Source organism: Mesoplodon bidens (genome assembly GCF_964165515.1).
Source record: "Mesoplodon bidens genome assembly, chromosome: 4".
Classification (NCBI taxonomy): domain Eukaryota; kingdom Metazoa; phylum Chordata; class Mammalia; order Artiodactyla; family Ziphiidae; genus Mesoplodon; species Mesoplodon bidens.
Window position 1 is genome coordinate 128,378,197 of NC_138160.1, and position 22,948 is coordinate 128,401,144.

Genomic DNA, 22,948 nt, shown 5'->3' on the forward strand with positions numbered 1-22,948 from the left:
CACACCGCAGCCCCCCACCCCCCAAAAAAAACAGAAAAGAAAAATCAGCCCGTGTTAGAGCAACACCAGGAGGAGTGGAATCTCTTGGGGAAGGATTTCCAGACAGGCTGGCTGATGGTGTTGTCCCTCACATGTTGGTTCTTTAATGAATGGAAAAGTTTTCAGATTGTCTGGATTTCATAGAATTATAAAATGTTAAGGGCAAGAAGGATGTTAGACACTGTCTAGTCTGACTCTTGCGTATCCATATGGGGAAACTGAGGCCCGGGGAGGCAAGGGGACTTCCTTGGAAGCATATGGTGGCAGCTCTCAGTGTCAAACCCAGGCCAGAGCACTTTGTTCTGATTTGCTGTTTTGTGGCTTGCATGCGTGCTCATGCGTGCATGCGTGCGCGTGCACACACACTCACACACACACAAGCAAAATTCTGTAAGCAGTAAAATGGCAAAGAGATGTGTTTGCCTCTAAAGAGCAGTTGCTTATTTTGTCTTTTTTTGTGTCCATTGCCTTTGTGTTAGGAGAAGGGGGGCAAGGATTTCTGCTTTGCCCTATATAAGGAGGCTGTTGTCCCAGCCAGACCCATCCCATGGCAACAGGGCTAAAATGGAAACAGGGAGTTCTGTTTAAGGCAAGCTCCCGCACAACAGCTGCCTCCTGCCCGCCACGGGTGGAGGATGGCGCATTGTCTGCCGAGCACCTGCCCTTCCTGCTGTAACCAGATTGGAATGCGGGCTCCAGGGGAGCACGCTCCTGGAGTGGGTCCTTCGTAGGGGTCACTGCCCCCCCCCACCCCATGCGTGCCGCCTGTGCACCCTGCCTGGTGTCAGGGCCACGCGTAGTTCACCAGGGGCAGCTTGATGTAGTCAGAGGGGCAGTCAGAGACTTTCCCACTGTGAACCTCAGTTTCCTCCCCTGGAAAATAGGAGAGTTAGAGCCAGGTCTATCTAAGGGCCCCTTTCACTCTGTTGTTTTGTAATTCTGGCACCTGTGCCTCCCTTGGCGGGGCTCTGAAACAAAAAGGGTTTTGTTCTTATTCTAGCACGGAGGTTAAATGTCCCAGCTTAGGGAGTCAGATTTTCTGGGTTCCCATCCCAGCTCAATGACTTATTTAGCTGGGTGTCTCCAAGGGAAGTTAGCAAACCTCTCTGGGCCTCAAGTTTCCTCATCTGTGAAATGGAGCTAAAAGGGAACCTATCCCACGAGGTACTTGCAGCTATTGTTTGGTTAAAGCATAAGGAGGAGGGTTGGACTGAATGGCTGTCAAGGTCTTTTCCTATCTGGGGTTCTGTGGTTCTGGCTTCCAGATCTCCAGCCTCTCAGGTAGGTCTCCCCCTTCCCCCCAGTGTTGACTGGGGAATTTCCTAAGCAGGAGGACACTCCCCAGCTCTGGAAACCTGATCTGGAGATTAGAGGCCCAGAAAAGGCAGTTGAGGAGAAAGGAGCCATGGGGAGTTTCCAGGGTGCTGCAGGCAAATATGAGCCCAGGTGTGGATGCTGCATCCCTGCCAGCTAGCTTCCGTGGGCAGAGCAGTCCAGCAGGGGAACAGCCTCTGAGCAGGATGAGGTCACAGCGTCATGAGGCGCGGGATACCATCACTTCAGCCCTATACCTCTGCATCTTTCCTTGTCTTCTCTTTGGGGAAGACTTTTGGAGAGGATGGGGGTGGGTGAAGGGGTAATTTTTTTTAAAGAGTATGTTGCAGTGATAAAGAATCTGGCTTGGGGGTTAGACAGTACTCAACCAGCTGGGGAACCTCATTGGGGCTCCTCAGTTGCCTCTTCTGTAAAAGGGAAAGAATAGCAGCTGTAAGGATTGCATGTCAAGTGCCTGTCCAGAGCCCAGCCCATTTTTGCATACAAAATAAGCTCGCTCAGTAAAATCTGAAGAGTGCCTACTATGTGCCAACATAGAGTAGGAAGCAACACAGACTAGTCCCCAGCAATCCGGAGCTTCCATTCAAGTGGGGGTGGACAGATAACAAACACATCAACAGAATGGTCACGTTTATTTCAGACAGCGATGTGGGTCATGAAGAAGTTAGATGCAGCCATGTGATGGAGAGTGTGCCAGAGTGGGGAAGGGTGTCCACTTTATAGTGAGTGGTCAGGGAAGGCCTCTCTGAAGAGGTGACATTTGGTTTAAGTGTCAGGAAGGAGCCAGCCATGCAAAAAAATGGCTTGTGCAAAGGCCCTGGTGCAGTGACTAGTTTGAACTCTGATGTAAAGAATGTCAGGATGCCCGGGGCATGGTGAGCAAGGCAGGAAGTAGCCAGAGAGGATGCTGGCAACATAGGTAAGGGCCTTCTAAGCCATGGATGTTTGGATTTCATTCTAAGTGCAGTAGGAGAATCTTTCGAGTGTTTTGAGTAGGGAGTGAGTGACATGATCTGATTTACAGTTTTTGAAGATTATTTGGGCTACTATGTGGAGGATGAACTTGGGGTGGGCTGGACAAGTATGGAAGTGGAGTCCTGTTGGGCAGCACTGTAAAAGTCTAGGTAGGAGGTGGTGATGGTATGGGCTAGTTTGGTGACAGCAGAGATGGAGAGAAGAGTACTGTATTTTGGAGAGGGAGTGGACAGGACTGGCTGATGGATTGAATGTGGGGGTGAGGGCAAGAGGAAACCCAAGTTTTCCTCTAAGCAGCTGGGTGAAGGGTTTGCCTTTACTGACATTGGGAAAACTGAAGAGAAACTGACTTGAGTGCAAATAGAATTCCATTTGGACATAAGGTTGAGATGCCAATAAATCACACAGTGGAGATGTCAAGGAGGCAGGATTTGAAAGGGCTCCTTTGCAGAGTGGTCTCGAGGACGAAGCTAATGCGCGGAAGGACACAGCTTGTTTTGAGCTGAGACAGCCTGAGTGCACATCTAGCTGGGGCTTAACCCTCTTCCAGCCCTAAGCTTCTGGATTAAATTTAAGAGCTTCCCTCACTCACCTAACAGCTTTGCATAACCCACATCCCTCCCTGAGCTCCTGATGGGCACAGGGCTGCTCAAACCCCTCCCCTAGAGGACTCCTAATAGCACGCAGGCGAAACCTTGGGCCCTGTTGTGTCTGGGGGCCAGAGTCTGGCATAGCTCAAACCAGCTACCCTAAAGAACATTTACAGAGCATGCCAGACACTGTGTAGATTGCCTTACAACTGAGCTGCTTAAACCCCAGGGGATAGAATTCAGAGGTCTGTGAACTTGGACGGAAAAAAAAATTACATCTTTATTTTTGCTAATCTCCAAGTGAAATTTAGCATTTCCTCCCGTTGTGAGTGTAGGTGACAAACTGTAAAAGTATTAGTGGTACCTGTGACTTTGTCACCAATGGAAATCACAGATATTTTCATATCACATTACAGTCGTTTCAGATATCTAAAAATATTTATACTCATCACTACTCTGAAATTACTGATAATTGTTACCCTTGCTACTAGATCTTATTATTTAGTATAGTAATAAGGAAGCATGTTACTGTAACAAATTTACTCCTTTTAATATTGTATAAATGTATTTTGATATTGTTGGTTTCCTTAATAATCCTGTTTTATTTTATGCATTCATAAACATTCTGAGAAGAAGTTTATTGGCTTTACTAGATTGCCAGTGGGACCCATGACTCAAAAAAGGTTAAGGACTCCTGCTTTACAAGCATGATCTTATCATTCCCATTTTACAAGCTAAGGCTCAGAGAGGTCGAGTATCTTGGCCAGGGTCACACAGCTGTTTGAGTGGCTGAGCCCAAATTAATGCAGATGTTTTTGATCCCACAGTCAGTTCTTTTTTTTTTTTTTTAAACATCTTTATTGGAGTATAATTGCTTTACAATGGTGTGTTAGTTTCTGCTTTATAACAAAGTGAATCAGCTATACATATACATATATCCCCATATCCTCTCCCTCTTGTGTCTCCCTCCCACCCTCCCTATCCCACGCATCTAGGTGGTCACAAAGCACTGAGCTGATTTCCCTGTGCTATGCAGCTGCTTCCCACTAGCTATCTATTTTACATTTGGTAGTGGATATATGTCCATGCCACTCTCTCACTTCGTCCCAGCTTACCCTTCTCCCTCCTCGTGTCCTCAGGTCCATTCTCTAAGTCTGCATCTTTATTCCCCACAGTCAGTTCTTAACAGTCCTGTCGTTGCCTCCAAAGTAGCCCTGTCAGCTAAACCTACAACCAATTTAAACAGAATCCGTGACACAAAAATCGTTCTTATTTTATACGAAAAAATTAATGCAACTTTTACATTCTAGTCCCTAGCATACCCTTGTTTTTTATACTGGAAGAAAGTTTCCCTTAACAGTGAAATGATTTAACTTTCTATTATGCCAGATCTTAAGAGGGAAATAGAGTTCTGAGAAGAGGCACCATGCCTGGCCTGTGCCTTTGAGTGTTTCTCAGCCCACCGCTGCGCCCCCAGTGGGTATGTGATCAGAGACAGGGAAGCATGGCCTTAGCTCAGTGACTCTTATGCTGCCATGTAGCCTGACAGCCCCTGAGAAAATGAGAAAACTGAGGCCTCTCGTCACTGGGTGGCTGTGGTCCCATCGCTCCAGCCAGTGGAGTTCTGGTTCTGGCTCTTCCCCTGCTGCAGCCTTGGTCTAGTTCCAGTATCACTTAACTTGGCAGTGTGATCTCAAGCACATTACTTACATCCCTGGGACTCAGTTTGCTCATCTGTAAAATGGACTGGACAGTATCCGCCTATTTGGTTGGACAGGATCAATGAGATGGTTGTAAAGTGTACAGCACAAAATAGAGGCTCAACAAAGCTTGTGATTATCATGGGCCAAAGGTTACCAAGTTCTCCTTGGTCCTCAGGCAGGGGTGGGTGCTGAGGAGGGCAGGGAACCCCCTTGCTGCATGGGAGGTGAGGTGGGACCATCACCAAAGCTCCTGTCAAGGCGAAGAGCCAAGTCTGACCTAGGGGTCCAGCCTCAGCCACAGCCCAGAGCTTCCTGGGTGATCAGTCAGGGGTGGGGAATGGGGGACAGATTCCCTTCCTCTCATCACTGTCCCTTTCTCAGAGCCCCAGCTCCAGATTGGTGGCTTTATTTCATGTGCCTCTATATTTAATAAGCAGGACCTTGATGAGGTTTGGTGACCTCAGGGCCCAGATGGACTGTCTGCTGGCATAAGCTGTGCTTGAGTCATTTCCCAGGGATGCGCACTGGGCAGGTTTCCGGGAGCTGAATTTACCCTCTGATTCTCTGCTTTCCTCTTCTCTTCCCCACCCCCAAGCTCCATTTTAGAGTTTCCAACTTCCTTGGCTTCAGGAGGCCGTGGACCAAGATAGAAAGCAAAATAGTTATTCATTCACCAGGCCTCTCCACTCCCCCGCCTCAGCAGAGGCTCAGTGTTGGGAGAGACCCCAGAAGCTCATGACACTGATCCAGGCCCTGTAGCTCCTGCCTGGCTGGGGACTCCTGTGGGTATGTGCACACTGAGGACGCAGGCTCAGTGGCCTAAGTGCCCTGAGAGATGCAGGCAGAATGTGGTAGGGATGCAGAGGAGGGACAGGTGGAGGCAATCGGGATAGGCTTCATGGGGGAGGCGGCCTGTGAATTGGCCTTTGAAGGATGGGTTGAAGCATGACTAAAGAAAAATAAAAACCTTAAGAAGGACATAAAATAGAAAGTAAATATTCTCTGACATCCCTTATCCCCAATCAACTCCTTATTCTTTACTCCCCCAAACTCTTGATACTTTCATTTATGTCCTTCTAGCAATAATCTATGAATATATGAACCATCTGTCCATCTTTCCATCCATCCATCATTTCAAAAAAATACAAACGTGATGATGTAATGTTACCTTCCCCCTTTAACAGCCCAGCTTGGCGACCTTCCCATAGCAATGCACGTGGGGGCGGGTGGCTCTGACTTATAGCATAAGGACACTGATGGTCCTTGCAGGTGGCTGAAAGGGCAGGGGCAAGATGAGAAACCCCACAGTATGTATGAAGAGCTTTGGCAGGGGAATGAGGGAAGCAGTATTGCTGAGCAGTTAGGAGCCCAGGCTGACGTTCGGATTTGGAAGATCCGGGGTCGAATCCCAGTTCCGGCATTTACTAGCTGTGTGACCCTGGGCCACTTTCTTCACCTCTCTGAGTTTCAATTTCCCCATCTTCCCAATGGAGCTAATACTACCTCCCTTTGAGACTGTTTGCGACTTTCACTTACCACTCACAGAGGTACCCAATAAACAAGAACAGCTGCCTGTTTTTGCTGTCGTTGAGGTCGTGTGTCAGATGGGGGCCCTGACAGGTAGGGCCAGGTGCATGTTGGCTGATTCTGGAGCGATATTTGGAGAGAGGATCTGATTGATCTGAAGCTTAAAATAGCCTGGAAGTGCAAGAACAACAATAAATAAATGGGTTCCGGATGCTTTTAAATCTTGGCATTTCCTGATCTCAGCTCAGCTGGTCCAGACAGCTTCATCAGTGTTTACTGCCGAGGCCAGCAGCACACGCCTCCCCTGGCCATAGCCCAAAGCTGCTTTCAAGAAAATCAGATCTAGAAACATTTGGGTCTCTGGCACCAGTCCTGCAAGTCAGGGATGGAGGTTGAGGATCAGGGAGCACTGGTGTATGTGGAGAGTTAAGGCCAAGGGGATGAGGGGAGAGGGAAGGTGGGACTTGGATAGGGGGGTGAGATGGTTGCCAGAGAATGAGGTTATTCACTTACTCTCCTCGTTTATTAAGCACTTACTGTGTGCCAGGTGCCAGGGATACATTGGTGAGCACTAATAAATGTCCATGCAAATAAATTACCAGCTGTGATAAGCTCTGAAGGAAGGCTCAGGACCTCCAGAAGGCTGGGAGAGGGTACGACAGGGCTCCTTGTGTGGTCTGCATGGCTCAAGCAAGGAAAGCTCGAGGAGGTAAAGAGTGAAGGGTACGGTACGAGATAACTGGACAAAGCATCTATGTGTGCGATGGTGTTCCAGGCAGAGGGAACGGCGCATGCAAAGGTCCTATGGGGGAAGAGATCCTGGCAAGTGCCAGGGGTAGAGAGAAGGCCAGTGGGGCTTAAAGGTGGGGAGATGGTGGGTAAATGCTAAGAAATGATTCCGGATAGGTAGACGGAAGCCAGATCACGCAGAACATTACAGGCTTCATGAAGGGTTTTGCTCTTTACCTGGGAGGAATTGGGGGCAAGCAGGATTTTCAACAGGGTCCAGTAGTGTCAGATCTGCATCTTGAGAACTTTGCTATGGCTGTGCTGTGTCCAGCAGCCTGGAGAGGGCTGGGGTGAAAGCAGGAGGCCGTGGCTGCCCATAAGTTGTGAGTTGATGGTGGTGTGGACTGGGTCAGTCTGAGCTTGAAGGGGTTAACGCAGTGATTGGCTGTAGAGGAAGTTCGAGAAGCCCAGAGGGCTGCTTCTATTCCAGCAGTTGTTTCAGGTCGCCTGTGTAATAAACTCAGGAATGGCCGGTTATCTTTTGAGCACTTACTTTGCACCAGACACAATGCAAGCTCTTCTCATTAAATCCTCGTAAGAACCCTAAGGCTATTATTACTATCTCCCATTTTACTGAGGCCCAGAGAGGTTAAATCACACAGCTCAGCCCCCCATTGTCCAGCTCCTCTGGGTTGACAGTCCCTTGGATTGGTGTCCTCCAGCCAAATTTGACCCTTCTCAGGGCTCAGCCTGAGCCCCCAGCTTCTGTCTGGTTGCTCCAGTGACCCTTGGTGCTGTGTCCACCCTGGCCACAAGAACTGATTCAGAGCTGGGCTGGAAAGGCAGTATGTGACCTGAGAGGACACAACCCAGTGGCCCTTGCTCCTCCATCCTCAGCCCTTTGGCTTCTGACATGAGCTGAAACGGCTGTGTCTCTGGGTTTCACATGTTCATCTGCCTCTTGGGGATTCAGATGGTCTCTGCTGCTTGTCTTTATTTTGCTTCTTTATTTCCTCTGCTCTCCTCCTTTCCCTTTGCTCCCACCCTGTCCCCATCTGTTGCTGCCCCATGGGGGTCTTTTCCTTGCCTCCCAGATGTACAGGCAGGACTTGGAATGGAAACAGAGGCCTTCTTCCTTCTGGCCTTTCAGGAAGGAAAGAAACTAGCAATCTGGGCAGCTGTTACCTGCGGGGCACTGGGCTAGACTGTTGGCATGTGTGATCTTACGTAACGCTCACAGCAGTCCCGTGAAGTGTACACATTATTATCTTGACTCTACAGATGCAGACGCTGGGGCTTGAAGGATTTAGGTGCTGAACCAAAGGTCACATGTTACAATTGGTCTTCTGATTTAAAATCTTTTGTTCCCCAAACTTTAATGTGCCTACGAATCACCTAGGGATCTTATTAAAGTGCAGATTCTGATTCAGGAGGATTCAGCCTGAGATTATGCAGAATTGAACAAGCTCCAGGCCCTGCCGATGCTGCTGGTCTGTGGACCGCTCTTTGAGCGGCAGAGTGAGGGGCTAGCAGGTCTCCCACATGTCCTCCCGTGACACCACGGCAGACACACACCATGTGACGTGTCCCTCAGTGATCATCACCTCCATCTCCACCATCTTTCCCCCTTGTTAGGGATTGCTGATGGGGCACCTGAAGGTTTGCTACTATGCCCAGGATGTCACAGGCTGACCCTGCATGTCCTGAAGCCCCAGCTGACTGATCACGGTCTCCAAGCCTGCCCAGTTTGGGAATATAGGGAAACTGAGGCTCAGAGAAGTAGAGGGACTCGTCCAAGTTCCCCACTGCCAGTAGTGCAGAGAGTTCAAGGTTGTGCCTCCTAATCAGTGATATTTTTGCTTCAACTAAGTCAGAGGTCTGGGAGTTTTAGTCCTGTTCCTCTCTTTAACTTGCTTAGTGACTTTAGGCAAGTTACTTCCCCTCTATGAACCTCAGCTCCCCCATCAGAAACATGGCTTAACCTCTGCCCTGTTGTGAGGATCAAATGGGAGAACGTCTAGTTTACAGGCATAAAAGATTTTTATGAGCCCCAGGATTCCTAATCCTGGCAGGGTGGAAGGAACCTAGTAGGTCAGAGATGTGGGTTCAGGTGGCACTTACATGCAGGGGTGATGGGAACTTCACTCCCTGAAAGATCTCACTGTTCTCTCTTGGAGAGCTCCCCACTTCCTGCCTGTTTCTCTGCAAGCTGCGGTGATAGCCAAGCATTGTCAGATGGCATCCATTTTCTAGCTCAGGTGCCTGTTATTCCACCGTTAGGGCCCTGGCTTTGGTTGGGGAGCCAGTGGCAATATCACCCTGTGGACCACCTCCCTGTTACTTAAGAAGAACGCAATGGAAAGGTATGATTTGTTTGACACAAATTCACTTTACATGCCCGGTGAACATACTTCTACGTGAGGCAGGTTTACTGTGGCTGGAGGCAGCCAGTGCCTCAGGCATGGGGGGCGTGAGTGAGTGGGCCCTTACTGACCACATGACTAAGGGAGGGCCTGCTGGGGCCAGAGAGAATCTGTTTCCCACCAGCTTCATCTGGGAGCCCATGGGTCTGGGTTTCTCATCATCTGACCACTGTGAAATGTATTTCCTTAAGGGAATAAATGGATGCAGAAGGACACACCCCTGCCTCCCCCCACCTCCCCAGGAAAGGCGGGTGCGTGAGAGGGAGACCTTGCAAGCCTCACGGCAGTGTGAGGCAGCAATGCCTAAACTGACCTGGGAAACCGGAGCTCTACTCTCCCGGCCCACCTCCACTCATCCCGCAAAGACTTAGTGAGCACCTACTCTGTGCCAGACACTGTTCCGGGCACTGGGATTCAACAGAGGACACGTCTGGACCACTGCCGTCGTGCAGCTGGTATTCTGGAGGGGAGACAGACAGTCCCTGGGTTCATGCTGTGGATAGCACATGGGGACATAACCCATGGTGTTCAGGGGGTTGAATGTTGGGGAAGGCCTCTCTCACTGAGATCCAGTGCTGGATAAGTGGCCTAGAACCAGGCAGGAAGTGTCCCAGCTGGAGACCCCAAGCCGAGAGAGTTTTGTTCCAGGAGAAGAAGAAGGCTGCTGTGTCTGCAGCGTCGGGAGGACGGGAGGGCCCAGGAAATGGTGGGAGAGGCCGCAGGCTCAGGCCGCGCCAGGCCTCACAGGCCCAGTGAGGACTCTGGGGTTTTGTCAAGGGCAGTGACAAGTCAAGGCTTGTAAGCAGGCGAGTGAGGACGGCCCCTAGTCTCAGCTACGCCTCCGGCATCCTGGGGATGGTGGGCGAGACCCAGCTTCGACTCTCCTGTGGTCTACACAGCAACTTGTTACCTGGGCTTCCTGAGCCCATAAAGACGCTCAAACATTCATATTCTGCTTAGCAAGTCACGTTACCTCACTGAGTCTCAGCTTCTTCATCTGTAAAATGGGGAAATACCAACGTTGCTGGTTTCTGAGTGGTGGATCCCACTTACTTGGGAAGTGGCTTCTTCCTCTGAGGATTCAAATGAACTCCGTAAAGCCCTTAAATTGCTGATGAAATAGCGTGTATGAACAATAGGTAAGAGTGTGTGGGTATGGGAAAATATAAAATTCTGTGCAAAATAGAATGTCATCGTATTTCTAACATGTAAGAAAGAAACAGAAATTTGGTTTTTGCCAGGCTCATAATGTTGAATTCACCCAGGTTAAATAGGAGTAGGATGGGTTGCCACTGTATGGTTTTTAGTTAATAAAAATGGAAAACCTAATTAATGAACTCCCTCATAACCCCTCCCACTTCAAAGCCCAGGGTGCTGGTGGGCCGCGGGGGCGGAGAGCATGCAGGGGGTTCCCCAGGGAGCCCAGCATGGGAACCACAGGACCAGATGGGCCATGAGGCCCCTCCTGGCTCCCACGCTGTGCAGCGGCCCCAGCGGGGGCAGTTGTGGGTTGAGCGTTGCTGAGTCATCTCTCCCTCGGCGGGTTGTGTGTACTGGCTGACAAGCTGAGGCTGGTGTGCTGGTGGCTGAGCCCTGGCCTGGGTTCTTGGGAAGCTGACTTTAGCCCCTGCCCACTGGGCTGGGGGATTCTCAGCTACCCTCTGCTCCTCCATCCACCCCGTGGTCCCCTCTCTGCTCAAATCCCCGGGAGCCGGCCACCTTGGGGCTGCGCTTCCTGAGTGGGAGTGATGCTCCATGGGCTCCCCAGCACGGCTGCCGTCAGCCCTGGGCAGCGTGGGGCTGGAGATGTGAGCCAGCAAGCACCCTGCTGGCCCGATGGGCATGACATTTCCTCAAATGCCGTGAAGGGGCTGCCTGACCTTCACTCTCATGCCAGGACCCTCTTTCTGCCTCTTTCTGCGTTATTTATAACAGTGTTAACAGGCAAAAGGGCTTCTCAGCTGAGCCCTGGCCCAGCGTCCCCCCATGTCTCCTGCCAGCCACGGCAAGAGACACATAAATAGATCCAAAGAACATGGAGACTGTAGGACCCTGGAGAACACCTCCAGAAGGAGTGTGCCAGGCACTTTATTTTAGGACTCCGGGACTTTTAAAATGTATTTTTATTTTTTTGTGGTAAAATATACATAACATAAAATTGGCCATTTTAAAGTGTACAATTTAGTGGCATTAAGTGCATTCATGATTTTGTACAAACGTCACCACTATCCATTCCCAGGCATTTCTTCATGCATCTCACACCTGAGGATGGCTGACACATGCCAGTCCCTCTTGCCCTGCCCTTGGGCATATTCTGATTTTGAGGGAACCCCGCAAAATGTGACGGGGAAAGGAAAGCGCCTGTTAGGTTATGATCCCGCAGCATGATTAGGGAGTTGGGGTCCCCCCATTCAGCTGCGTGAAATGGGTGCTTTCCCAGGGCTAGTAGCCCTCTGCCTTCCTTCCTGTTCAGTAAAGGCATTGGAATGGGAGGGGAGCTCCTACTTGCTGAGAGATCCATGAATCAGCTCTAATCTCTTTTCTTAAGTAAAACCTATTTATTTAGCAAACTTCACTCCTTTCATTATAAATCAGGCAAGTGTGTTGCAACTCATCTCAAGGCTGAATGCTGCTCACCATTGTGATGGATCGTTTACTACCTTTGATAAAAATGTAATAACAGTTCCTCACAGCCAACACTTTAGAGTTTTCCTACTTCCCATCCCAAATGCCTCATTGGACAAGACTGGGACAGTTCCACAGCTACCCTAGGGTCGTGTGCCCCATTGTAGAGATGTGGAAACTGAGGCCCCAGGGAGAAGGGGTGTAGGACAGGATCTGATCTCATTTCAGTCACCTGAGCATACAGTAACTCTTTCACCCTCATTCCACCCAGGTGGGGATTAGGGTGAGGCAAAGGAGACATTTGGTTCAGACACAAAATTTAAGGAGATGCCAAAAAGCTCAGTCATCAAGATAAATCATATTTTACTGCAACATTTATATATGTTGCAATAGTTAATATGTTAATAGTCAGTGCCAAAATATCCATTTTGAACACACCACATCTTTAAATAAAGGAGGGAAGAATGCCATGCAGAGCCAAATAGTCACCTGAAGCAAAAGGAAAAATCAGCACCACTGACCTTGTCTTTATTTAGAATTTTGATATGTTGCTCATCATGGATTTTTAGGGGGCATTAATTTTGATTGTTTTCACAATATTGCATTAAATATGATCTGTCTTGATTGCTGAATGTTTTGGTGCCCAAGGCTGATACCCTCACCTCAGCCTAATCCTAGCCCTGGTTCTAGCTTCCAATGTCTGTGCACTCCTGTGACAGAGGACCCCCTCCCCAGGTCTCCAGGCCTCAAATCATCATATGCCAGGGCCTTTCAATCACTGTAGAGGGCGGCATTTGATCCCTGCAGTCTATTTTTGTGCCTGCCCTTCAGCGACTAATAAAATGTTGCTCTGGGTAGAGCTGATGTGTTGAAATGGTGAGTGTCAATGTCAGGTGGTTTGTGTGATCATATATCTTCATTCTTGACCTCTCAGAGGGGCCCGGAACCAGGAAAGAAAAGGAGCTCTCAATGCCTTTGCCCCCACAGAGTTGGACAAAACTCAAAATCGTTGTCGAATAACTGAGGCTGCCAGGCAATTTGGCCTTGTCTTGGGACTGTACAGAAAAAATGTCCATGTTGCAGTCTCTTGCTCTTGTGTACCACCCTTTCCAGTTTACAGGGCACTTCCACATGGATCTCATTTTGTTTATTGAGCAGCTACTATATGCTGGGCATTGTGCTAGGCGCTGGGAAACAGCGGGGGGGGGGAACAAGACAGACACCGAGCCTCTGGGGAACAAGACAGTCACTGCCTCTGCCCCCATGGAACTCATAGCCGGGGGGGGGGGGGGGGAGGTGACAATACACAAGTAGATAAATGAAAAAGGGGGAAGAGTTCTGAAGAGGGAGGGATGCCGGTGATGGTTGCACAGCAATGTGAATATACTTAGTGCCACTGAATTGCCTAGTTAAAAATGGTTAAAATGGAAAATTTTATATTATGTGTATTTCACCACAATTAAAAAAATACCGGCAAAGGGGGGAGGGGATATCAGAGAGTGAAACGTGCTAATTGAGGGACTTAGAGCAGGTGATGGGAGCGAGATGGGCAGCCACTTTAGGATACAGGGGTCAGCAAGGCTCATCTCAGAGGCACATTTAATCTGGGGTGGGGCTGATAAGAAAGGACCAGCCATGCGCAGAAGAAAGATAGAGGAGGCGTCCCAGGCCCAGGGAGCCGCCAGCACAGAGGCCCCAGGGTGGAAACTCAGCCACAGCAGGTCCATGAGGGAGGCTGGTCCCTGGAGTTGGAAAGGGACTGTTAACCAGTCTGAACAGCAGGTGGATACCTGCACACGCCTCGCAGTTCACAGAGCGCTTTTCCCGCCGCTCCCGTGTGAGTTGAAGAGGCCCTTGAACTCAAGTGCTTAAAATTGATGGCAATTGTAGGCGAACACAGTATGCAGACAACACTGCCCCTGAAACACCTTCACTCACTCTCGCTCATTCGTGTCACAGAATATACTTCACCCTTTTACTGTTTTAAAATAAATGAAAGCACTACCTTCCTGGGCCAGGGGCAGCCTGTGCCAGGATCTGTGCAGCCACAGTGGGCTGCAGGGGTGTGGGGCGCCAGTGGCGCCCTCTGAGACCTCAGTGCCCACCACCTGCCAAGACAGCCAGGGGCTGCTCCACCCCAGGTAACCTGGCCCAGGCACAGCTCTGAGAGACCTTAGGGATCTCTGTTGGATAAGGGGCTGCTTGCAGACAACAGGGAGGAGAAAAGGAGATGCCCAAGATAACACCTGTCCCAGGAGACTGTCTGCCTCAGTGTCCTTATCTGCAAAATAAGAGAGTCATCTCTAGAAGTATTTCCACAGGCTCTTCCAGTGCCAAAAGCCCCAGTTCTGTGTTCTGGGAGTCCATTGTAAGGACTTATTTCCTATACAATGCAAGCTGCAATCCATGTCCAATAGCCACCTTATTCGATGAAGAGCAGGAACTACAGCTGGGGGTTGGTGGCGTGGGTGGAGGGCTGGAGAGGGGAATTCCTCGGAAAAAGTCAGTGAGAGTACGAAATCGTAAAACATAATACCTAACGTGGTTGTTTAATGAAGCCATATGGCATGCACATTCATTATTGCCAGTCTTTTGCTCTAGGACTGCTTGTGCTGCCGACACTGAAATCCCAAGCTCTCTCTCCTGCCTGGTCCACACCCACGCTGCCAGGGCTCCTATTTCCAGATTGGGGGTTCACTCAATTGGATTAAGAATTTAGACTCAAGCAATCTAAGTGCAGAATCCTTCAGATTCTTGCCAGGGCCTCCCTAATCTTTCACTGTTAGCTCACCCACACATAATTTGACAGCAGGGTTTTTGTATGTTTTTTTTTTTTTTTTAAACAGCTCAACTTTATTGAGTCCTTCCACAGCCTTCAACTTAGTTTCCATCACATTCTCTTCTTTTATACTCATATTTTCTGTTGATGAACCATTTCATTAAAGTTTGTAATTATTGGAATTCCCTGGTGGTCCAGTGGTTAGGACTCCGTGCTTCCACTGCAGGGGGCACAGGTTCGATCTCTGGTTGGAGAACTAGGATGCTGCAGGTGGCATGAGCGCCCCCCCCCAAAAAAAACACAAAAAACAAAAAACAAGACTTTGTAATTATAGTAACAAATGGGTTTGGGAAGAAACACAAATGACATTGAACAAACAACCCAGCTGCTGGAGACAGATGTGTGCATGATCTGGAGGGTTGTCTCTGAGACTCTGGGGCGCCTTGGGCCTTAGTAATGTGTGTTGTTACAGGAGGGGATGAAGAGTGTTGGTTAACCCAGGCGGTTGCTTAGGGGAGTGTCTATTGTACCAAAGGCCTGAGAGGGCCTGGTTAGGATTAGGTTTGGTGGCAAGTAACAGAAAACTGCCCCAAATGATGAAGACTTTGACAGGCTCCACGTTGAGTCCTCCCTCATGTCCTGAGGTGGATATCCCAGGGCCTGGTAACTGGCCGTCCTCTCGGCCTGGCCTTGTAGTCCAGTTCTGAGCACTGGACCCATTTTGCTCTCTGGGCTGGAGGACACACTCTTGCCAGGCCTGGTGACCTTCTGTCAGATCACCTTACGCTAAGCCCTGAGAGGGTAGCTGCGTAGCTGGGGCTTGGGGCCCCGCTGAAAAGCGCTGAGCATCACTGAGTTTGTGCTCGGCTGGCCTGGGGCCAGATGCTCCTGCGTGGAAAGGGCCTCCATGATGTTTTGAGACACTTAGCCTTGAGTGTTTTGGCGGGAGATCCTTTCAATGGTCTGATTTATCTTTAAGCTCAGGGTGTTTTGTTCTTTTAGGCTGAGCTCAGAGCCCCTGTGTTTTCTACTTATTCTTCCTGGAGCTTAATTTTGTGTCTGTGACTCCTGAGGCTTATGAGGATGCTGTAGTATTTCTCTGAGGTCTAAAAATCAATTACTCTTCCTACTGTTCTCCTGGAAGCATCTTCAGGAGTTTTGTACTAATTTGGAAGACAGTGGGAAGCTTAGGTTTTGTTTTTTTGTTTTGTTTTGTTTTGTTTTGTTTTTTTGGATGTAAAAGAGATGAATCAGTCATAACTTTTTCATTGATAGGTGACAAACTCCAGCTGGCACATAATCTGGAAAGGGACCTTATTCACTCACATAATTGTGGAGTACAGGGAATAGACTGGCTTCAGGCACAGCTGTATCCAAGTGTTTAAATTATTTTTATCGGGAACACATCTCTCTTTGCTTCTTGACTCTGCACTCCCTGTGCTGGCTTCATTCTTGGGCAGGCTCTTCCCAGGTGGAAGCAAAGATGGCTCGCAGCGTCTCCAGAATTAAATCCAACCAGCTGAGCACCCTTGTCCACATGCTCCAACACATTCCTGGTGTTCACTCTGACCCACCCCTGTGAACCAGTTGCTGTGGTCACTGGATGAGACCCTTTAATTGGCCAGGCTGTGCTTACCTGGACCACCTGGATTCGGGGGAGGGATGACTTCCCCAAGGAGATCAGTGGGCTGCCACCATTAGGAAGGGGAATGGGTGGGAGGCCAGCCAAATAACAGACATAGGAGGAGAAAAAGGAAAACATCTGTGTAATGAAATGGCTTTGTGGGGACATCATGAATACTTACTTCACTTCCTTCCTAGAAAGCAAGGAGAGGTACAGGGTCATAGGTCTAGAGCAGGCTGGGTCTAATGAATCAGCAGTGGCAGGTAAGGCTCCGGGTTGCGAAGGCTCGGGGCTCAGTGGCAGGTAGAGCCCTGTTTGGTTACTGGTATCCGCCAAGTTAGGGAGGCGGGAAAGGTGAGCTGAGTGCCAGGTACCTACCACCCTATCAGATCTCATGCCCAGGCCAGTCTGGGCATTCCTAACAGTAATTTAAAGGGAAAACTTGCCCCCGACCATCAAATACAACTTCTTGTCAGTGAAGGACGCTTTGTAGGGCAGTATTTAGGGCATCCAAGATGGCAGTAAAGAAGTGTGTGAGGGGCTTCCCTGGTGGCGCAGTGGTTGAGAGTCCACCTGCCGATGCAGGGGACACGGGTTCTTGCCCCGGTCCGGGAGGATCCCACATGCCGCGGAGCGGCTCGGCCCGTGAGCCATGGCCGCCGAGCCTGCGCGTCCGGAGCCTGTGCTCCGCAACGGGAGAGGCCACAACAGTGAGAGGCCCGTGTACCGCAGAAAAAAAAAAAAAAAAAAAGAAGTGTGTGAGGCCTGGGTGGGAGCCCTGCTCCCACCCTCCAGGGCAGGCCCAGAGAGAGCCAGCGTGGTCTGGCTGTTAGGGCAAGATCATCCGCCAAGAGAAACCATGAGCGATGGTAACGCTGGAATGGGGGCTGGTGGAGGTTGAAGGAACGTAGGATTGAGGGCATCAGCGGGTTTAGGACTGAGCATATGGGTCGTGAAGCACTGACCCTCTGAGATGTCCTGCTTTCCCATCAGTCAAGTGGGGACGTTGACCACTGCCTACTTCCTGCATCTTGGGAAGGTACCAATGAGACCATAGCTGTGAACATCACTTGAATGTCAACTATAAATGCTGTATCTGTGACCACCATTCACGGGGTGTCTGACACGTGCCAGGCTCCTGACCTGTGATGTTTTATCTTTCTAAGAACACCGTGAGATAGGATGCTTTTTTATTATCCCCATTTTGTCAGTAGAAACTAAGCCAGCAAAAGTTAGGTTCCTGACCGCAAATGATGAGTGTTAGTAGCCAAGCCAGGCCTAGCCCTTTATCCTTCTTCTCTAGGCCTCCTTCCATTTCGATACAGACCTTCTCTCTGCGTCTTTGTCTCTCCCTCTGTAAATTCATTTATTTATTCTACCTAAATACTTACCCCAAGCCTATGTGGGTCACAGAAACTGGATAAGTGCAGTACGGAATTGTACTTGCAAATGCTTGTGCAAGAGGGGGTCCATAGGGTCTTTGTGTTTGATGGTCTGTTTTCCAGAGGGGGCAGTGAGAACCCGAGAGAGGAGGTGACCCACTGAAGGATGCCTAGTGAGTGCGGACAGGCCCAGAACCCAAGTTCTGTTAGTGCAGCCACCCCTCCCCCTCTCCTGCTTCCTTCCACTCACAACTCTGAGAATGTGCTCTGGGCCAGGCGCTAAGCTAGGTGATTTGCTGATTGTAAGTAAAGCGGAGCCACCAATTTTTCCTGAAGATGCACTCTTTCTTAAACAGGGAATCGATTTGCGACTAGATACCCAGGCTTCCAGTGAAGCAACTTAGAATCTGGATGAAGCACCATTAATCCACTGCCGGGGCGTTTATCTCCCTGGCTTGGGGCAGCTACAGCCCGTTCAGATCAGCAGTGTGGTGTCCCTGGAGGAATGGATACAGAAGGTTCTGCAACCAGAGGGGGGTGTCCCGAGTGTGTCAGGGGTGTGAGCAGACTGGTGGTGGGGACCACAGGGGGCTGTGCATGCGGGGCTGGTGCACAATGCAGCACATGTGGCCCCAGACCTGTCCCTGCTCAGCTAGAAACTAGCCCTGTGACTTGGGTCTTTCTCAGACTTTTCCCAAAGCTCCATCTCCCCATCCATAAATGGGAATAAATGGTCTTAAACGTTCCTTCTCACGTTCAGAAGCAGGATGTTGGGCAATGGCACAGGCTTTGTTAGGGAGCCAGGGGACCTGGGGTTTGAATCTCAGCTTTACCTTTCTGGGACCCTGGGTGCTATGGGTTGAATTGTGTCCTCCATACAAAGGTATCTTGGTGTCCTAAGCCCCAGTACCTCAGAATGAGATCTTATTTGGAGATAGGGTCTTTACAGAGGCAATCAAGTTAAAATGAGGTCATTAGGGTGGGCCTAATCTAAGGGGAAATTTGGACAGACAGGCGCACGTAGAGGGAAGGCAATGGGAAGAGACACAGGGACAAGATGCCATCCACTAGCCAACCAGACAGGCCTCAGAAGGAGCCAACGCTGCCAGCATCTTGATCTCAGACTTCTAGCCTCCAGAACTGGGAAGAAAAATATTTCTGTTGTTTAAGCCACACAGTCTGTGGTGCTTTTTTACGACAGCCCTGGCAAACTAATACAAGTGACTGGATGTCTGAGTTTCCTGATTAGTAACGTGGGGACAGTGACCCCTGCCCTGTAGCGTCGTTATAAGAATCTGCTGAGAGGATGTATATAAGACACTTAGTGTGGCCCTTGGCATATAGAAAGTGCTCAGTAATAGCAGTGGCTTAGCCTGTGCTGTGACCCCCCTACCTCCCATTTCATGGGTGGGTCCTGCTGGGGCTGCCCGGTACAGAACAGGAAGGCCTCGAGTCAGACCTTTCAAAGAGAGCTGGGTCACCCGAGGCACCCCTTCAAAAGCCTCTCTAAATATGGAGAGGGCCAGAGAAATCACTATTAATGCAATCCTTAATGGTTTTTAGCTGGAGAGTGGCCTCAGCCCTAATTGACAAGGCCTTGAAGCTGAGGTTTCTTTTTTTTTTTTTTTGCGGTACACGGGCCTCTCACTGTTGTGGCCTCTCCCGTTGCGGAGCACAGGCTCCAGACGCGCAGGCTCAACGACCATGGCTCACCGGTCTAGCCGCTCCGCGGCATGTGGGATCTTCCCGGACCTGGGCAAGAACCCATGTCCCCTGCATCGGCAGGTGGACTCTCAACCACTGTGCCACCAGGGAAGCCTGAGGTTTCTTTATTTTTATGCCCTGGGTACACTTTGAGTATGTCAAGCTGCTCTGGGTAATCATTAAGTGCAGTAGTCATGGCCACTTGATGGGCATTTTGTAAAGGAGGTGGCATGGCTTTCATGGGAAGGACACTCATTGGATAACCCTGAGCAAATCCGTTATCCTCCTTGGGCCTCAGTTTCCATAGGTGCAAAGTGAAGGAGGTAGACCAACCAGGTCAGGAGTTCTTAGCTGTGTCTGTGAAGGGCTAGAAGTTAAGTCTAAATTCCTTGCACGCACATGCACTGTGCACACGTATCCATAACTAGTTCTTGAAGGCTCATCGGTCTCCCGAATTGTCCACAAAGACTTGCATGGACAACCTCTCAGGGCTGCTGGTTCCTGGCTGGTCTGGGATTCTGGAACTCTGATTTAAAAGCTGTTTCTAAGACTCAAAAAGCAAGTCCTGTAGAGGTGGCTGCTCTGAGTTTCTAGCACGGGCTGGTTCTAGAACATATAGAAAGAGCTCCCCAGAGAGCTTATAGCTGGGGCTTTGCTGGCCAGGGAGGCTCTGGCTGCCTAGCATCCTTGTCTGTCTACTTTTGGCCTTCCCTCCTGCTCCACAGGCCCTCGGTGCTGTCCTCCCAGCCCCGCCACCTGCTCCTCTCCTGGATGCTACACCGGCCTAACCCATCTGCCTGCTTCCCACCCCCATCACACTTGGCGCAAAACCCAAATCCCTTCAATCCCTACCTGATCCGGCCTCCACCTGCCTCTCTGAAGGCATCCTCTCCCTCCCCCTACTCTAGGGCTGAGCTGTAGCCTCACTGGCCTTTGGTCAGTACCCCATTCTCTAGGCTTGGTCCCCACCTGGACCTTTGACTTTGCTGGAAGCTCTCTGCCTGGAAGCTTCTTCTCCACATTTTCCACTGCCTGGCTCCTCCTTCAGGTCTCAAACCAGACGTCAGCTCCTCCAGGAAGCCTTCTGTCACCCCATCTAAGTAGATTCCCCTCCTCTTGTCCTCCATCAGTGCACCTGGTTTGTTTCTTTTGTGGCACTAGCACAATCTGTAATGAAATATTTATGTGTTTTCTTCCCCCACTGAGATGTCAACAAATGAAGGAAAGACCTGAGTCTTATACATCACAGTGCCTGGCTCACAGTAGCATTTAATAAATGCTTGTAGGCCCCCACTATCATGCACGCCTCAAATTTAAATACTAACAACACCAAGTACTGTTGAGGGCGTGGAACAATAGAAACTCATATGGCTGGTGGGAGTGTGCAATGGCACCACCACTTTGGAGAGCAATTTTGTAGTTTTTTTTTTTTTTTTTTTTTTTTTGCGGTACGCGGGCCTCTCACTGTTGTGGCCTCTCCCGTTGCGGAGCACAGGCTCTGGACGCGCAGGCTCAGCAGCCATGGCTCACGGGCCCAGCCGCTCCATGGTATGTGGGATCTTCCCGGACTGGGGCATGAACCCGTGTCCCCTGCATTGGCAGGCGGACTCTCAACCATTGCGCCACCAGGGAAGCCCCTATTTTGTAGTTTTTAATCAAGTCACACATACGCTTACCATAGGACCCAGCAATTCCACTCCTAGAGATTCACCCAAGAGAAATAAAAACATAGGTCCACACAAAGACTTGTACACACGTATCGTAGGCTTGTTCATCACAGGCAAAAACTAGAAACAAACCAATCATCCGTCTAGAACAGGCAAGACCACTGTACCGCCATAGTCCAACTGGGCAGGGGAAGATCCGCAGCCCCCGGAGGGAGCTGCGAATCCTCACAGGAGCGACGCAGGACTTAATATTCATGGATGTTGAACACAAGTGGATTGGAGAAAGACCGGGCAGATGGAGGGCAGGCGTGGTCAGGGATGTCCCTGGAGACATACTCTCTGGGCACCGTGCTGCCTGGCCTGAGAGCAGGGACTGACTGCTTGGGAGAACCCAGCCCCGGTGCTGCCCGTGTGTGCAGGATTCTTGCAAAATGCCAATTAAGACATTTGACCCAAATTCGGATAAAAGCCTTTTTCCTGTGTCAAGTTGAGCTAATAATATACATTTATTCATAATTTATGAGGCCTAGTAAGTGGGAACAATTAAGGAAAAGGTCTGGATAAAACCTATTTCTCTTAAGTGTCACACAAGCCTGTCTCTGTTCTCTAAAGAGGTTCCACCCTCCTCTGCCTGCCATGAAACTCTGTTGTTATTATTTTTAAAAATTTGTTGTCATTACTGCTTGCTACCATTTATTGAGCAACTTACCAAGCCAGGCTACGGCATTGCCTCCTTTAATATTAACTGTAGGAGACAGTTGTTGTTCCATTTTACAGATGAGTCAGTTGAGCTTCAGAGAGGTGAAGGGACTTGCCTAAGGCATCACAGCTGGTGAGTGGGGATTATGATTCAGGTCTGCCAGACCCCAGCGCCTGTAGTGTCCTGTTTCTGTGTTAGCCTCCCTACTCAGGCTGTTTCTGAATCTGCAAGGCAGCCCTTCTGTTGGTAACTGTTAAACTTGGGAGACCGGGGTGCGAAGGTGACTACCTTCTGAGTCCACAGGTCTGGGGTTAGGCCTGAGAATCTGCATTATTTCTTATAGGTTCCCAGGTGGTTCTGCCCCTGCCGGTCCTGGGACCACCCTCTGAGAAGCACCAGTTTCGGTCGGTACTGTTACCAGGTCCTCCATTCTACCCCACCCACCACTGGCAGGTGGGTTTATGGCCTTCTAGACCTTTTCCTGTGTATTGGCGCAGTATTCTCATATGTATTATCGTGAGAAATGTGTAGCTTGAGTCTGTCCCATTCTTTTTACACATGTGGGGTAATATTTTACTTGCTGATATTCTGCAGTTTAGTATTTTATTTAACGTGCCATGGAGGACATACATAACGGCCTCATTTTTTTCAACAGCACTGTTCTATGATATAGGTGATTATAGCTTTACTTACCTATTGTCTACTGATGGGTGGTCTTCCACACTTTAGACATTACAAATATTCCTGGGAACATGGGTGAGCATTCTTCCAAAACACAGCAATCATTCAATGATGTCATCTCTTGTTGTTATTGCTTTTTGTTGTTTCATTATTCCTATAGAGGGGTTGTTGCCTTCCGGAAATCCCCTTTCAGGTGGAAGCAGTTGTATAAAGGAATAGATCTCTATTTATAGGTTGTAATAAAGTTTTCAACAAAATATTTCTGGTAAGAGAATAGAGGTGCTATGCGAGCAGGGCTTTGAGGGGTGTATAGGAGTGCAGAGGAGGCGGGGACGGAGCAGCAGGAAGGGGGATTTGTACTGCCAGGGCCTGACTTAGCTCGTGGTAGATTCAACAGTTGCAAGAGGATGCGGCTTTACATTTCTTGGTTGCTTGGCAAAATCGGGCCTCGGACAAAGGCAGCCA

At 49.6% G+C, this 22,948-nt stretch overlaps 1 protein-coding gene across 3 annotated transcripts in view; it reads left to right on the forward strand.

Moving 5' to 3' along the window:
- PPARGC1B (PPARG coactivator 1 beta) overlaps window positions 1–22,948 on the forward strand; it is a 115,025-nt gene that overhangs the window by 56,689 nt on the left and 35,388 nt on the right. The gene's annotated exons all lie outside the window — the stretch shown is intronic.